Source organism: Macrotis lagotis, chromosome 2 (assembly GCF_037893015.1).
Source record: "Macrotis lagotis isolate mMagLag1 chromosome 2, bilby.v1.9.chrom.fasta, whole genome shotgun sequence".
In the NCBI taxonomy this organism is placed as follows: Eukaryota; Metazoa; Chordata; class Mammalia; order Peramelemorphia; family Peramelidae; genus Macrotis; species Macrotis lagotis.
The window spans coordinates 206637428-206655715 of NC_133659.1; positions in this window are offsets into that span (position 1 = coordinate 206637428).

Below are 18288 nucleotides of genomic sequence, written 5' to 3' on the forward strand. Positions count from 1 at the left end.
AAATGGATGAGTTGTAAAGGGAATTAGAGACCCACATCAATACGAAAGAGTCCCAAGCCCTCCAGTGATGGCAATAAATGCAGGAATGAGCAGACAGTCATCATCCTAGCTGCTGTACCATATAAGGGGACTTAGCCTCTGACTGCATTTGACTTGTTTAACAGTAACTTTCATTGAATCTGACTAGCTTGGAAATAATCACACTAATAATGTCTATATTAATAGTATACCAGGGTCATCCCATTAATCCTCCTCACTCTTCCCTAAGGGAGTTAAGAAGATAGCAAGTATAGCTATCTTGCAGATCTAAAAACCTCAAGGCATGAGGACAATTTGAGTCTACAATGGCAGCCCACATTTAAGATGCACCCAGTATAGAATGCAGAATTCCTAGCTACCAGTCCAGAGTTCCAGATAGGCCTAACTCAAATAATTTTCCTTTTTTTTTTTAAAAAAAAAAAAACTAGTTGTTAGGGGCGGCTAGGTGGCGCAGTGGATAAAGCACCGGCCTTGGAGTCAGGAGTACCTGGGTTCAAATCCGGTCTCAGACACTTACGAATTACTTAGCTGTGTGGCCTTGGGCAAGCCACTTAACCCTGTTTGCCTTGCAAAAATCTAACCCCCCCCCCCCAAAAAATACCTAGTTGTTGCTCTGTGCTTAAGAAGCTGAAAAAGGCCCTGTACCTAAGAATGGTTAGGAACTTATTCTTATAGAAGAACCTGATATCAATACATGTAATAGCAGCAATCATATTCCTAAAATGGACTTTGAGGTCCTGGGAGGATATAAATAAGGACGATCCAAGAGTCATTTTTACTGGGTACAGGAAATATAGTCTTGTGTCTCTCCTAGAAACCAAGGAGCTATGCCCAAGGGTCAGACAGAATGGCCTTAAGCCAGCCCCTGAGGTATTTAGTTTGCTGGCCTAGTATTTGAGACAATATTTAAAGGATGGAGATTAAAGGAAAGGGCAATTATTCTCAGTAATGGTTGCTATGATTATAGTGCTTTAATGTTGACAAAGTGGAGTGCATACAACCTTGAGAGGTAGATATTGCAAATATTATTATTCCATTTTGTAACTGAGGCTTAATGAAGTTGCCTATAGTCACACAGGTAATTTTGGATTTGGACTCAGGTTTCCCTCATCTACAAGACCAATTCTATTTCCATTATGTCATGGTGACTCCCTGTGGATTCTGACAGATATAATTCCTCTATGTTGTGTATGTCTCCATTTGGTGTTTTCTTTGCAAAGATACTAGAGTTCTTTGCCATTTCTTTCTCCAGCTCCTCTTACAGGTGAGGTACTGAGGCAATTAGGATGAAGAAATTTGTCTAGGGTCACACAGTTAATATGTGTCTGAGACCAGATTTGAATTCAGGGAGATGAGTCTTCCTGATACCTACAGCCAGTGTTCTATCCATTGTGCCAACTAGTTGCCCAATTCCTTTATAGTCTATAGTTTTTCAACAATTTATTATCCTATTTTTCCCCTGGTCTTGACATGATCCCAATGGAGAAAGTATATGTGAAATTATTTTGAAACTTCAAAGTTTCATATTGCTATGTAAACAGTGACCTAGAACCAATCATTATTCCTTTTTATATGGCCTGGGTTCAATTACTGAATTCTTTTTGATTCATTTTGCTCTTACCCAGCTTTTTCTGAAAATATCAGGTTTTGTCTCTTATCTAACCATAGACAAGGTTAAGAGTTGTCAGATCCCATGTAAGCACTTAGGTTAACAGTATATAAAACATAGGACAGACTTTATTTCATCTTACAGAAAACACAACCACTTACACTCAAGCTCATAAACAATAAAAACAAACAAACAAGAAACCTCTTCTTTTTCCTCCAGTGATCACCGCATCCCCTAAGGATCTATACAATCATCCAGATTTAAAACACTACCCTGGGATTGAGGTTTCCATTAAATAAAAACATACAAAGGGTTGTTAGAATGTCAAGCAGCTCACTTCTACAGTAATCCCAATATGCTCTGGGAGCAATATGGTGCTTCATATTTATGATACTACTTTTAATCTGTGATACCACCTCCCCCAAAGTAAGACTTTGGTCTTTCTTCTGATGATTCCCAACTTCCCAGGGAGCAATACAGTTCTCCAGACACAGACTCTTGTGGTTACTCTTCCTCCCAGAGAAGAAACAACTCCAGCTCTATATAGAGTTGATTGCTCAGAGTCCACACAACTAAAATATTAATAATAAAGATCCAGGCTTACCCTTACACATTTGACTGTTTTCCTTCCTTCCTCTCTCCTCTCCTTCCTTCTCTTTCTTTCTCTTTCTTTCTTTCTTTCTTTCTTTCTTTCTTTCTTTCTTTCTTTGTTTCCTTCTTTCTTTCATCTTTCTTCTTGATTAGGTAAAAAGGGGCCATTCTTTGCTTTATTTCTTTCTTATCTATTCTTAATCACTGAATGGATCAGTCAAACTAAGACCTGTTAAATACCTTAAGTTAAAAAATGCCAAGGTCCCCCTTTGCTTTTGGGGCCATCTCTAGTTATCCTTATCAATATCTGGCCCAAATGGCTCCAGAAGGAGAAAATGAGGCTGGAGACTTTGCATGGTCCTTTCTCACTTAAATCCAATTCATTTGCCAGTCATGGCATCACCTCCCTAATAGAATGATCCTCTTTAAGAACAAAGAAAAAACAACATTGCAATAATGGAAAACAGTGCTGGGAGTTTGGGTTCTTGGATTCAAGGCTCTGAGGGAAATACTCAAGAACTATTTCTCAAAAAAGACATTCTATGTTCCTCTACCATATAGGTGAGAATAGTAACCTCTTTCCCTTGACTGTGTACCTGAAATAGATTGCATCTTTTTAGTTGTAAGATTGTGACAGTCTCTCTGTCTCTTTTTCCTGTGGTGTCCAAAAGAGATGAAAGTTCCATTTATCCACAACAAAGGCATGAATTGAAGTGGGAGTGATATGGACTATCTCTTCTCAGCTCCCACTTAGGTCTCAATGCTTTTAGAAATGGACTTTTGTTCAGGTCTGTTTGATTTGTCTTTTTCAGTTCTGGGCACAAGGTGATAGAATTCCTTAATAGACCCTGATTCAAGTCATGGAAACCTTGGAGGCAGAATTCCAGGCTGGATGGAAACCATGAGAAGCTAAGATGTTTGGGTCTCAAGCCCAAGGAGGGCCTTTGAATTTGGAATTTTGTGGTACTTTGCTATATAAGAACAAAACTAAACTATGAACCTAATTTCCTTCTCTGACAGAGATCATGCCTTCTTGTGTTTGTGTATGTGTGTGTAAGTGTTTTTTATGTTTATCATTATATATTTAATCAACAATTCCTTTGGAAAATTTAATTTGACTCCTAACTGGATACTTGGAACTGGGGTAGGATGCTCCTAGAATTGAGGAAATGGCATTGATGTGGGTTTGAGTTGATGACAGAAATTAGACTCCCCTTAAGGGAACCAAAGAATGAGGATGTGGGTATAGGTGATGAATTATAGGCACTGAAGACTAAGGTAGACATTGTTACATCTGGTTTATCTCATATGGAGAATTAATACAAATGTATAAGAACAAATACAATTCCTCAACAAATAAATGGTCAAATTATGAAGAAATTATCATTAAATGAAAAACAATCTATCAACAGTCATATAAAAATGTTCAAAATCACTTTAAATCAATCTTACAGTTTCACCTCACAACCATTAAAAAAGATGACAAAAACTGAAAATGTTAAATTTTCTGCATGGTAGGAAGCCAGACATATTAATATACTGTTACTGGAACTGTGTATTAGTCCAAGCTTTATAATTTGGAATTTTAATAGAAAAAATATACATATATGTATGTATATATAGATCTATATGTATAAAAATTTAGAATTAGGAAATATTCTAAACAATTCATATATATTTATATAGCATAGACACACACATATATGTGTGTATACACACACTCAACTTGGAATTTTATTTTTTAATTTTTTTCTTTATTAAAGATTTTATTTATTTTGAGTTTTACAATTTTCCCTTAATCTTACTTCCCTCCCCCACCCCCCCAGAAAGCAATTTGTCAGTCTTTACTTTGTTTCCATGTTGTATTGATCCAAATTGAGTGTGATGAGAGAGAAATCATATCCTTAAGGAAGAAACAAAAAGTATAAGAGATAACAAGATCAGACAATAAGATATGTTTTTTTTCTAAATTAAAGGGAATAGTCCTTGAACTTTGTTCAGACTCCATGGTTCTTTATCTGGATACAGATGGTGAACAGTGTTTTTCTGGTTCTGCTCATCTCATTCAGCATCAGTTCATGCAAATCCCTCCAGGCTTCCCTGAATGGTTTCTAACAGAAAGATAGTATTCCATGACATACATATACCACAGTTTGCTAAGCCATTCCCCAATTGAAGGACATTTACTGGATTTCCAATTCTTTGCCACCACAAACAGGGCTGCTATGAATATTTTTGTACAAGTGATGTTTTTACCCTTTTTCATCATCTCTTCAGGGTATAGACCCAGTAGTGGTATTGTTGGATCAAAGGGTATGCACATTTTAATTGCCCTTTGGGTGTAGTTCCAAATTTCTCTTCAGAAAGGTTGAATGAGTTCATAGCTCCACCAACAGTATAATAGTATCCCAGATTCCCACAACCCTTCCAACAATGATCATTATCCTTTCTGGTCATATTGGCCAGTCTGAGAGGTATGATGTGGTACCTAAGAGAAGTTTTAATTTGCATTTCTCTAATAATTAATGATTTAGAGCAATTTTTCATATGACTATGGATTGCTTTGATCTCCTCATCTGTTAAATTGCCTTTGCATATCCTTTGGCCATTTGTCAACTGGGGAATGGCTTTTTTTAAAAAAAAATATGACTCAGTTCTCTGTATATTTTAGAAATGAGTCCTTTGTCAGAATCATTAGTTGTAAAGATTGTTTCCCATCAACTTGGAATTCTAAGGGAAAAAACACTATACTCCATGTGTCTATACATGTGTGTATATATACCTAAATTTGGAGTTTTTAATAGCAAAGATACTATGCACACACACCCATATATACACATATATACATCTTCAACCCAGTGTAAGGATATTTCCCAAAGAGGTCAATGACAGAAGGAAAAGTCCTATATGAAGAAAAATATTTATGACAGTACTTTTGTAATAACAAAGAACTGGAATGCTAATGATTGGAGAGTAGCTGAATACATAATAGAGCGTGAATGCACTAAAACTTTATTATGATAGAGGAAATGATATATGTTAAATTTGTAGAAACTTGTGAAGAGGGAACATGATGCCTCAGAAAGAAAACTTGCTCTGGAGTTGGAGTACTTGGGTCAAATATGACTTCAGATGCTCCCTCATGTGATCTTAGAACACACACGTCATACATGATGGTACATGGGTATCATCACACACATGTGTACACATAACATGCATACACAAGCATATACCTAGTCTCTGTGTCTCCATTTCTTCCTTTTCAAAATGAAGGCCTTTGGTGTCCCTTCGCAAGTTCTATCTAACCTATGTATCCTTAGATTTGCATAAACTGATAAAGATTTAATGAGATTGAACAAATTGAACAAGCAACAGGGTGATCACATTCAGGTTAAAGAAAATTACACACAAAACCTTTAGAATTATGATTTAATTCAATGAACAATCATGACTTCAAAAGACCAAGGTGCATTGTCAGAGAGGTAAGGAATGAGTCATGTATTGTCAGTGGTGGCCCATGTGTTGGACCTACCATCATGCTTCTTTGTTACCCAGGAATGTTCTATGAGAGGCAATGTGGAAACACAGGAAGAGGAGGAGTCATTGAGAAGAAGTGGTGATATTTCAGGTTTCTTTTTTTTTTATGTTTTTTTGCAAGGCAAATGGGGTTAAGTGGCTTGCCCAAGGCCACACAGCTAGGTGTCTGAGACCAGATTTGAACCCAGGTACTCCTGACTCCAGGGCCAATGCTTTATCCACTATGCCACCTAGCCACCCTGATATTTTAGTTTTAAAAGAAATTAAAATTTAAAAGAAATTAAAACTGAAAACTATGCTAGAAATATAATGCAAAAAGCAAGAAAGTTAGGGAAGAAGCTTCATAACCAGAATCTTACAACCATTCAGCTTGCAAAAAAGCATATTCTGTTGGAAATCAAGTAAATGTCCTTCAATTGGGGAATGGCTTAGCAAACTGTGGTATATGTGTGTCATGGAACACTATTGTTCTATTAGAAACCAGGAGGGACGGGATTTCAGGGAAGCCTGGAGGGATTTGGATGAACTGATGCTGAGTGAGATGAGCAGAACCAGAAAAACACTGTACACCCTAACAGCAACATGGGAGTGATGTTCAACCTTGAAGGACTTGCTCATTCCATCAGTGCAACAATCAGGAACAATTTTGGGTTGTCTGCAAAAGAGAGTGCCATCTGTATCCAGACAAGGAGCTCTGGAGTTTGAACAAAGTGCAAGGACTATTCCCTTTAATTTAGGAAAAAACCAGATATCTTATTGTCTGATATTGTTACCTCTTAGACTTCTCTTCTTTAAGGATATGATTTCTCTCTCATCACACCCAATTTGGATCAAGGTACAACATGGAAACAAAGTAAAGACTGACAGAGTGCTTCCCATGGTGGGGTGGGGGGAGGGAAGCAAGATTAGGGGGAAAATTGTAAAACTCAAATAATATCTTTAATAAAAATAAATTTTAAAAAAGCACATTCTGTTTCCTACCCTGAATCATGTGGAAAGTATGGGAGAAAAAAGGAGTCAACCAAGGTAGGTGATGCTTTCTTAACTTTAAACTTTGAAGGCCTTTGGAAAATATTTGTTGTTCAGTCAGGTCTAATTCTTTGTGATTCCAATTGAAGTTTTCTTGCATCCTGCATCCATCTTGCATTTCCTTTTGCAATTCATTTTACAGATGAGGAAACTCAGACAAACAGGACTAAGTGACTTGCCCAGGTCACTCAACCAGATTTGAACTAAAGTTGAGTCCTTATTCCAAGCCCAGGACTCTAGCTGCTGTACCATCTAGCTGCCCTTTACAAACATATCCCTTCTGAAATTATGTAGTGCTTAATGGTATGCAAAGCAAATTTATTCATTTTCTCACCAGGTTTCCCCCAAACTCTGAGGGAGGTAGGATATTTACTTTTCTTTTGCAGATGAGGAAACTGACCCTTAATGCAGTGAAATACATTGTCTTGTGATTGGTAAGACTGAAACTCAAATCCAAGGCTTTAGATCTCAAGGTCAGTATTCTCACTACTGTACCACATTGCTTCATCTACAAAAAGACCAACCAAGTTCTTTCTCTTTACCCTCTCCCTCCCATATTATTTATGGTTTCCCTGGATGAGGCAGTTAGTTTCAAAGAGCTTCTGTTTGGCTGTCACTATTACATCTGAGAGAGGATGCCTATGGAGATGGCAGCAAGAATTCCCAGGGGGACTGGGAAGCTGACTGTTTGGCCATTAGGCCAGCATTTTCTCTACAATAGCAGCTGGTATACTGGATGGTCTAGTTTAGACATTTGAAAAAAAACCCAAACAAACATGCAAACCAATTGCTGGGATGACAGAATAACCTCTCTTATCTGTACAGCTTCATACTTTTTTCAGCACATTTCTCCATCTGTTTTGTTGTTTGAGGTTCACAATAACCCAAGGAGGCCAGCAGGGGAGGGATTATTATCTTCATTTCACAGATGAGGCAGCTAACGCAAAAATGGTGGAGGTGACTTGCCCAAGGTCAAAATCTGGTTTTTGGCAGAATGGAACCAAAAAATCCAAGCCTTCAGTGTGCTTTCCACTAAACCTCCATCAAGCTAATACCAGTCTTCACATATAAAGAGGTCATTTCTCTTATTTTTTTTTTAATGAAAGAAATGTTTTATTGATGTTTCTTTTTAAGGAGCTCATTTCTCCAAACCATAGGTAGCAACTATGGAAAGGTCAGAAAAGTCTGCATAATCCTTTGTCCTTCTAAAGACAAAGAATGTGTTCCTCAATAAACAAACCAACTCAAATGCAAATTGCATTTATATTAATAAGCAATATATAATATGCAAACAGACAAAAATGATGTATGGAGCCATTTTCTCAACAGTGCCCTGCACATAATAACTATTTTAAGCACTCAACCCAAAATGATAAAGCCCAGTCACAGTCCTCATAACAGATGTTCTGTCAGGATCAACCCTAAGTATCTCTGAGAATTTCAATAGCTCAGTCAGTTCTCCAAAAGTTGTAGTAGCTTGGAAACTAAAATAACATAGTACTAACTAATAAACTGTGCAACTCGCAAGCTAGAAAATGAAATAAGCTAGTTGATTTCTTTTTTTTGATGATTTAATTTTAAAATTTTCTTTTCCATATTTTTTAGTTATTCTGAACAGGAAAGTACCATAAACAAAACCAGGTTTTCATATTACAAAGAAGACTAGAAAAAGAAGATAGTATATAAACATACAATTTTTCATAATATTTTTTAACTTTAGAATAAATCAGCAGTTAATTCCAAAACTATTTCACTTGTCTATTTTTCCCTCTAAATTTCCTTCTGTTCTTTTCTGTACATTTTTAAAAAAAATGCTTTTTAAGTCTCCTTTTCTTTCTTTTTTTTTCTGGCATTTATATCATTAATCTCCTATTTCTTAATCTCTCCCCTCTCCCCAAAAGGAAAATAAAACACCCACCTCCTTTGTGACAAATAAGCAGCATGAAGCAAAACAAATCCTCACATTGGTCATGTACAAAAATTTATTTCTCATTGGCACTTCGGTCCATCTTCTCTCTGACAAGAGGTAGGAAGCATAATTCTCCATTAATTCTCTGTATTCCTGGTTGGTCACTGCTTTGATCAGAGTTGTTTTTCTTCAATGTTTTAATTATTGTGTAAAAATTCGACTGACTTTGATCTCTCTGTATCCACTCATACCAGTATAAGAATGGTATTACATAACTCTACTTCGATAATTACAAAGAACATGGACTTCTCCATTGAATCAATCAATCAGAGATTTGAATTAGATATGAACAGGGCTGAGGCATCTTTACTGAATCCATAAATCAATCATGATCATAAGCTAGGTACAAACAATCAATCAAAGGAAAAGTGAAATACTTTTGAGCCATTGGAGGAAAGCAAATGTTGACACAAAGGAAATCTCTTGTGGTTGGTTAGGGAAAGTCAATCCTGCTTTATGGGACTTAAATAAAACCTGAAAGCCAGTTCAGGACCTAGGAATTCCATTACCAGGCAGTCCTGTCTAGTGGTAGATCTGAGACAAATCCTTGAGAGGAAATAGTCATGGGTTTTTGTTTTTGGGTTTTTTTTTGAAGGGGGTTTGAGTCTGCCTTCTCTTTATCCTTTGACAAGAGGATGACCTCCCTTTTGAATTTCTGAAAGGCCAGAGGATATTGACTTCCTGAAATCCTGAAACAACAGTCATTGATAGTATCCCCTGTTGCGAGTATGAAGGACAAACCAGAGACTCTGGGCAAAAACCCAGATTCAGGATTCTACAAGGAACCCACTGTAAAGTTTTATCTAAGGAAAACTTCATGAAGACTCCATTAATGGGGGGGGGGGGGGGGAGGATTACCTTCATTCAATAAGGAGTTGTGCATTGATCTTTTGCCACACGTGCTTTCATACCTATCCCACTTTATTCTGGATTCTGTATGTGCTCATTGAGGAGTGTGTTCCAGACTTTGGGGAGGATTAGTTTTGTACCAACTATTTTGATTATACTACATAAGTAAATTCCTATAACTGAAAGGTGATGTACTCTGAGTAGCTAATTGATATCAACTGGATAGTCAATAGGGGAACACATTTGTGGGGATTGTATGAGATAAGTCTATTGAACTAACCTCATTGTTTCAAGTTTAGATTCTAAACAAAGCAGTAACCAGCTTCCTTCTGGTTACCCAAACTACCAGTACCCAAACTACCTGCAGGAATTAATATGTAAGCCTTAAGTCTGCTACATGAGTCTTTCCAAGTTTCTCTGAAGCTTTTCTCATTCATTATAATACAATAATGTTTCAATTCATTCATTTCTCAGGTGATGAGCACTGCCCTGAGTGTTAGTTCTTGACTACAACAAAAATAATTACTCTGATTATATCTGCATACCTGTATATGGATCATTTTATTCTTTTTTTATTTTGGGGGGGGGATATATATATTCCTTGTAGTACTATTGCTAGATCAAAGGGCAACTATAAGTATTTTGACCATAATTCCAAATTGCTTTTTCAGAATGACTGGGCCAATTTTGAACCATCATAGCATGACTATTATCCTAGAACCTCTCCAACAAGGACCGTTTTGATTTTTTTTTTTTGCCATCATTACCAATGTGATGTGATGTGTTTGCAGCAAAGAAGTAGGGTTGGTTTAATTTGAATTTTTCTTATTAGTGAAATGGAGCATTTTTACATGATTATTGCTATAATAGTTTATTTTCCTTCTTTTGAGAACTGATTATTCATATCCTTTAACTTTCCATTTATCAAGAAATACCTCTTGTTTTTATATATTTAAATCAATTCCTGTTATAACTAATATTTCATAACCCTATCAGAGAAATTTTTTGCAAAGTTTTTTTTTAAGTCAAGTATCTCTTGGATAATTTTAGGTATGCTGATTTTGTGCAAAAGTGTTTTCAATTATATGTACCATAATTTCCCATGTATAAGATGCACGTTAATTTTGGGGCCCAAAATTTGAAAAAAAATTACATAAAGTTATTGAACTCAAGTTTTTTTCATCATAAAATTCATACAACTCCTCACCACTGTTGAAACTCCCATCCATTAGTTTGTTCTCATCCATGTTTAATGAAGAATCACTGTCTTAGGAGGGGCTGTGACTGCTTTCCTGCCTCTGCTCTGGTCTGTGGTAGACCATAAACCCTCCCTGGGCACGTCTGTTGTGTGTTTGCAGACCTAGTCCATTCCTTTTCATGAACCTGAAGCACCAATTGTACCCTCCTTTGAAATCCATTCACTTCTTTTTCATCAGCAATTCTTCTTGCTTCATGATGAATCATCTTTGTGGACACAGGAATTCCAATTGCCCTTTGCTCTTCAATTCATTTCTTCAATTCTCTCTCTCTAATTCGGGCCATTTTGCTGACTTGCCTCTCATGGCCTGGCATGACGTTTTCAATAGGGTTCTTCTTTCCATAGCCAGTCACAGATTGTTTTCTCAGTTGGAGGAAGATCAAACTTATGTTCAGCAGCACAATTTCAATTCACTTCCATTTCTGGACAGAACATGGCAAAATGTAACCTAATAATCTGGTAACAAATGTGAAACAATGAGCACAAAGACAACAAATGCAAAAAAAAGCAGTAAATGCAAGTAAAAAAATCTGTAACTGTATAAATTATTCCCAGATTTTAGACCCCAAATTTCTTGTAAAAGGGTACATCTTATACATGTGATAATACAGTAATTGAATTGTCTATTTTATAGTCCTCTGTATCTCATTTAAAAAAAAATCAAGAACCTTTCCCCCATACATCACTTGCAAAAAGTATCTCCTTCCTTGTCTCCTCTAATTTGCTCATGAGATTATGTTTTACATCTAGGCCAAGCATCCATCTAGAGATAGTGTTCTATGCTGTAAGATATTGTTCCAAACCTAATTTCTGCTATAATACTTTCCAGTTTTCCCAGAAGTTGTTATGGAATAGTAAATCTTTAACTCAGTAGCTGAGTTTTATTATCAACAGTGTTACCATGTTAATTTGTTTCTAGAACTTATGTTATTAGTATGCCCCACTATTCAACTTTTTAATTTTTAAAATATGTAATATCAAATTGTTTCAATGATTATTGTTTCATATAATAGTTAGAGACCAAATACTTCTCAGTCCCTTTCATTTGTATCTTTTAAAATTATTTCTTGTCAAAAATTCTTGAGCTTTAGTTTTTCTAGATGAATTTTATTAATTTTTACCCATGTAGTAATACTTTGATAATTTGCCTGATATGGCATAGAATATATAAATTAATTCAGACACTATGATTAAAAAAACACAAATATTATATTGGCATGACCCAACCATGAGCAATTAGTATCTCTTTGATTATTTGGATATATCTTTATTTCCATAAAGAATGTTATTATTTTCCTGCATATAATTCTCATAAGTCTTGGTATGGAGGACTCCCCATTATTTTATAGATTTTTTTATATATTTTGATTGGAATTTCTTTTTATTTATTTAAATTAATTCCTGATATAAATAATATGCCATATCCCTATCAATTTTTTATGAAGTTTTTTTAAGTTAAGTATCTCCTGGTGCAGTTTTGTTGGTAATATACATAAAATCTGATGATTTATGTGAGTTTACTTTTATGATCCTCTGGTTGGGGTAAGTTATTAGTTTTTTAAAATTAATTTGAACTTCTATTGTTCTCTAACATGAAATCTTCAAAAATGAATAATTTTGCTTCCTTTTGTTTGTTTCTTCATTCAATTTAATTTTTTTAGGGTTTTTTTGCAAGGCAAATGGGGTTAAGTGGCTTTTCCAAGGCCACACAACTAGGTAGTTAATAAGTATCTGAGGTCAGATTTAAACTCAGGTACTCCTGACTCCAGGGCTGGTGCTCTATCCACTGCGCTACCTAGCCACCCCTCATTCAATTTAATTTTTTCAAAATTATACTGCTAGATAGAGATGGCTTTGAAGTCAAGATAAGTTGAATTTCAGGCCCATTTTTAATATATGCTAGTTTTATAACTGGGCAAATCATTTTACTTCATAATGCTCCCTGTAACATTTTCAGATAATAATTGGCAGAGAATGTGCCAATCTACCTGGTAAATGAAATTTATTGAGAGTTTCCTATACCAATAAAAGTGATAGATCTAGTCCCTAACCCCTCTGACAAATAACACTGGTGGTAATGATATTCTTCCATTACTACAGATTTTAAAGAAAAAGGACTCTATTGTTTCTCTGAGATACAAAATGCTGACTTTTGGTCTGTGATAAATGACATTTTTCATTTTAAGGAAAGGCCTATTTATTCCTGTGCATTATAATATTTCTACATAAATATTTTGTTAAAAGCCTTTTGCTGAAGCTATTATAAAATATTGTGACTTTGTTTTTATTATTAATATAGCCTATCCTGTTTACAGTTTTCCTGATATTGAACCAACTCTGCATTCCTGGTATAAATCTAACCTTTTCAAACCATTTAATCTTTTAAATAGCCTTTTAATTAGCCTCTTGAATAATATTTTAATTACTTTTTTATGTTAATATTAATTGAAGCTATTTTACCTATAGTTTCCCCCTCCTCTTTCCTGTTTTTTTTCTGGAAGTATTATCACTATCTCTATAAAAGGTAAAGTGAACAGACTGTCCTGTGACAATCACAGGGGGATTTTTCTTTTAGTCTTTGTTGGTAAGATTCTTGCCAAAGTCCTTCTCAACAGGCTTATCCTTCACCTGGAAGATGGTCACTTCCCTGAGAGCCAGTGTGGGTAGGGGAACAGTCGATATGGTGTTTGCTGACTGACAAGTCAAAGAAAAATTCCCAAAACAGAACAGAGCTTTGTAGATCTGACCAAGGCCTTTGATACTGTCAGTTGTGAGGGTTTATGGAAAATGATGTAAAATTTGGTTGCCTGGAGAAGTTCATCACTATTGCATGTCAATATTGAGACTGTGTACTTGCCTGAGATCTGGATAGTGGATGGTACTCTTCAGATTTCTCAGTCGCCAAAAGAGTAAAACAAGGATGTGTCCTTGATCCCATACTTTTTAGCATGATGTTTTCAGCCATGTTATCAGCACCTTCACTAAGGATGAACATGGCTTCAAGATCAGCTACCATAAATTTTTCAACTTGAAAAGGTTGCAAGTCAAGGCCAAAGCAGAGGGAGTGTTGGTGCATGATGTTCTGTTTGTAGATGATTGATTGTTCACTCAATGCAGCTCTGAAGCTGAGATACAACAAAGTACAGATCAATTCTCTACTGCCTGTGCTAATTTTGGTCTAATAATTCATACTCTGAAAACACAGGTGCTGCATCAGCCAACACCACACCATCCATATATGGAACCATTGATTACAGCAAATGGAGAAGTCTGAGGTACTATGGACAAGTTCTCTTACCTTGGTAGCATCCTTTCCAAGGAGGTATACGTTGACAATGAGGTGGACATATTCATTGTCAGTGCTAGCTCTGTATTTGTGAGACTTCGAAAGAAAGTATGGGAGAAAGGAGATAGTAGACTGAATACCAAACAAGGTCTGTAGAGCTGTTGTGCTGACTTTATCGCTATATGCCTGTGAACCTAGACATAGTGGCATGTCAGGAAACTTAATTGCTTCCATTTAAATTGTCTTAGAAAGATTCTGAATATCACCAGGCAAGAGAAGATACCAGACACTGAGGTCTTTTCTTGAGCTAAACTGCCTAGCATTCCAACATTACTATAGAGAGTGCAACTGCAATGGGATGGACAGTTTTTAGAATGCTTTCCACAAAGACTATATAATGGAGAACTCATTCAGGGAAAGAGCTCACAAAGGTATAAGAAGAAGTGATACTGGAACACCCTGAAGGTCTCTCTTAAGAATTTGGGACTGATTGTACAGCATGGAGATACTGGCATAGGGATGCCCAACTTGGTGTGCCCTTGCCAGTGAGAGTTCTATAAGAAAGGAAGAATTGAAGCAACTCAAAGGAAACATGACATGTGTAAGTTAAGAATACCCACCCCAGGTGTTTACATGTACTATTTGTGCCTGACCTATGCATTCCAAGCTTGCATTGAATTGATCAGTCACAGTCAGATGCACTGTAATTTGTCTCAAACATAGTGATGTCGTTTTGGTCATCTTAGATAACAAAGGACAAGAACCATTAATACCATATTTGTGTCACAGAAGGAAATTGGTATGATCACTTCTTTGCTTTTTGTTTGTTTGTTTAACAAATAGTTCGTGTGATATTGCAATTATTTGGTTATTAAGTTTACTTGACCATCCATCTGGTTTTTCCTTTGGAATCTCATTTATAACATTTTCAATTTCTTTTTCTGGTATGTCTATTTAAATTATCTATTTTTATTTGGGTAATCTGAATGGTTTTATAAAAATTCAGCCATTAATTTATCAATTTTCTTGGTATGTAATTGGACAAATCATTCCTAATAATTCCTTTTATTTCCACTTCACTTTGTCTGAATTTTTTAATGTATATTGTTTTTCAGTCATGTCCAAATCTCTATGACCTCATTTGGGATCCTGTAGTGATTTGCCCTTTCCTTTTTCAGTTCATTTTACAGATGAAAAAACTGAGACTAACAGTGTTAAGAGATTTGCCTAGGGTCACACAGCCAGCATGTGTCCAGGACCAGATTTGTGCTTAGGAAGATGAGTCTTCCTGACTTTAGCCCTACAGACACTTTAACTACTGCACCACCTAGCTGTCCTTTTTATGTTAGTAATTGGAATTTCTACTCTTAAAAATCAGATTAGCTAGTTATTTGTCTGTTTTGCTATTTTTAAAATAGTACCAAGTATTGAAAATAATGAATACAATATATTGGGTTGGTTTGGGGGGGGATTAAATTTTGTTAATCTCGTCTTGATTTTTCATAGTTTTATTTTTGTGTTTAGTTGAGTTTTTGTGTTGCCTTTTTGGGTTTTTTCTTTTTCTTTTTCTTTTACTTTTTTTTAGTTACAAGATCACATCTCTTTTGTTTATTCACATGTTTAGAGATAACCATTTCTGGTAAGAACTATTTTGGCTCTATCTCAAATCCATTTACTTTGATGAAATCATCAATTGTTTCTATGATTTATTCTTTGATCCATCAATTTTTGACAAATATTTTTGTATTTAATTAAATTGAATTTCTCAGCCTTGAAAGAGAAAGACAATCTGGAGTGATCTGATCCTGAGCTTGAGTTATGTGACTCCTAGTAATTTAGCATGGGGAATCAGAAACAATGGGTCTTTGAACTGAAAAGGACTTTTGAAATCCACTAGTACAGAGGACTTCTGATTAAGATGGTAACATGAAAAATCATAGAGGAAATAAGCTCTCCTACATGAAATTCAAGGGATGGGGGAGGAGGAGAGGGGAAGGTATGAGGGGGAGTAGGAAAACCAAATTTAAGAAAAAATCTAAAAGGAAATATCAATAGTCTCATTCATTTAGCCCGAGTTTACACAAAAAGACTATATAATGGAGAAGTTAGGCTAGTGGAAGAGATGATCTTCTAGGAAAGTCAGCAAAAGCTCAAGTGTACAAGTCAGAAGCTCGCAGCAGATCTCCTAGAGGTAATCATTCATGAGGGTTGGGAAATCTACATCAAGATGCCTGACCCAAGATGCCTGAGATAGTCTTAAAAGACTGTAATAGTATTCATTCCAGGGAACCCCAGGAGGATTTAAGACTACAGAAGTGCCCCAAAATGTCATACCTAAGAGAGATAGTAGACCAGAGAACTCTTAACTGGTTCTCATTGATTGGTCAACAGTAGGTTCCACGACACCAAGTCTGTCATTGTTTAGTCCCAAATTGATTCAGAGTGAATGTAAAGAATAATCTGTTTGGTTTAGAAACCTTGAGAGTCTTCCCCTCCCAGATTGATTTTTTTTCTTGGACTAAGTAAAAGTGGTCATTCTCTAGGTCAAAGAAAAGATATTGCAAACAGGGCTTCCGGCCAAGATGGCGGAGAGAAGACAGGCACAGTACTAAAGTCTCCTGATCTCTTCCCCATCTATCACATGAAACAAACTTAAAAGAATTCAGAACCAGGAAACCCAGAAAGAAAAGCCAGGAGAGGAAAATCTACCTCAGGATTTGTCTCCCATAGCAGCCTTGGCTGAGTACCGGCAGGTGAGTCTGGGCTCCGAGGGAAGATCAGCCAGGGATCAGCCAGATTAACAGCTGAATTGGAACCAGGAGTCTGAGGGCCCGAGAGCCGGACCTGCTGGATCAGCGGTAGGGCTGTATGAAGGGGGCTTGGGTCCATGGGGAAGCAGAGGCGCTGGTGTTGGTGCTGTCCACCTGGAGCTTGGGGAAGGGGCTGCGGGGAGAGGTCTGGTGCAGGAGAGCTGTGGACTCCATCCCTGGGCTCCTCAGGTCTGAGAAACTCTGAGTCCACACCTCCATTGCACAGAGGCCTCCTCCCAAACAAATGCAAACTAATTCTTCCTCAGGCCCAGGTGTGTGAGCAGAAGAACCAGCCCAGCTGAGGAATGACCTCAGGCCAGGGTAAAGCCCACCATTGATTGAAGGCAAAAGAATTAAATAGTTCCAACTGCTCCCTTTGGGCAAAGGGAGAAGGCCTCCCAACCAAGGTCACAGACACTCCAGAGAGGGAAACCAGCACCTCCTACTGGCCAGCCAGAGAAACTGCAATCAGTAAAGCCTTTAGCGATCCCAAGTTCAGGTGAACCAGCCCCGCCCCCCCCAACTCAAGGTCTTAGCATAATGAAGAAGGATCAGCGGAAAGGTGGATCCATAGAAAAATTCCTGGAAGGGAAAGACCCCAACTCAGAGAGACCTGGAACCTCTGAGGAGAATACAATCTGGTCTCCAGCACAGAAAGACGTCCTTGAAGAAATAAGGAAGGAGCTTAAAAATTTGGGAGAGACAATTAATACCTTGCAACAAGAAAACAAAACCTTAGAAAGTACAATTGGACAACCACAAAAGGAGAATAAATCTCTCAGATCCTCAAATGAGCAAATGCAAAAAGAAATTAATTCTCTCAAAACCTCAATTGGTCAAATGGAAAGCTCTTTCAAAAGTAGAATTGACCAATTGGAAAAGGAGTTGCAAAAGGTTAATGAAGAAAACTCCTCCCCCAAAAAAAGAATGGAGTCTACAGAAACTAATGACTCCACGAGACAGCAAGAGTCAGTTAAACAAAATCAAAAAATAGAAAAACTAGAAGCAAATGTAAAATACCTCATCAACAAAACTACTGACCTCGAGAATAGATCGAGGAGGGGCAACCTGAAAATTATAGGACTTCCTGAAAACATTGAAGAGAAAAAAAGCCTGGACTTAATATTACAGGATCTAGTGATGGAAAACTGCCCTGATATCATGGAATCGGAGGGCAAAGTAGTTATTGGAAGAGTACATCGATCCCCACCAGAAAAAGATCCTAAAATGAAAACACCAAGGAATGTTGTGGCCAAACTGCAGAACTATCAGATGAAAGAGAAAATCCTGCAAGCAGCCAGAAAGAAGCAA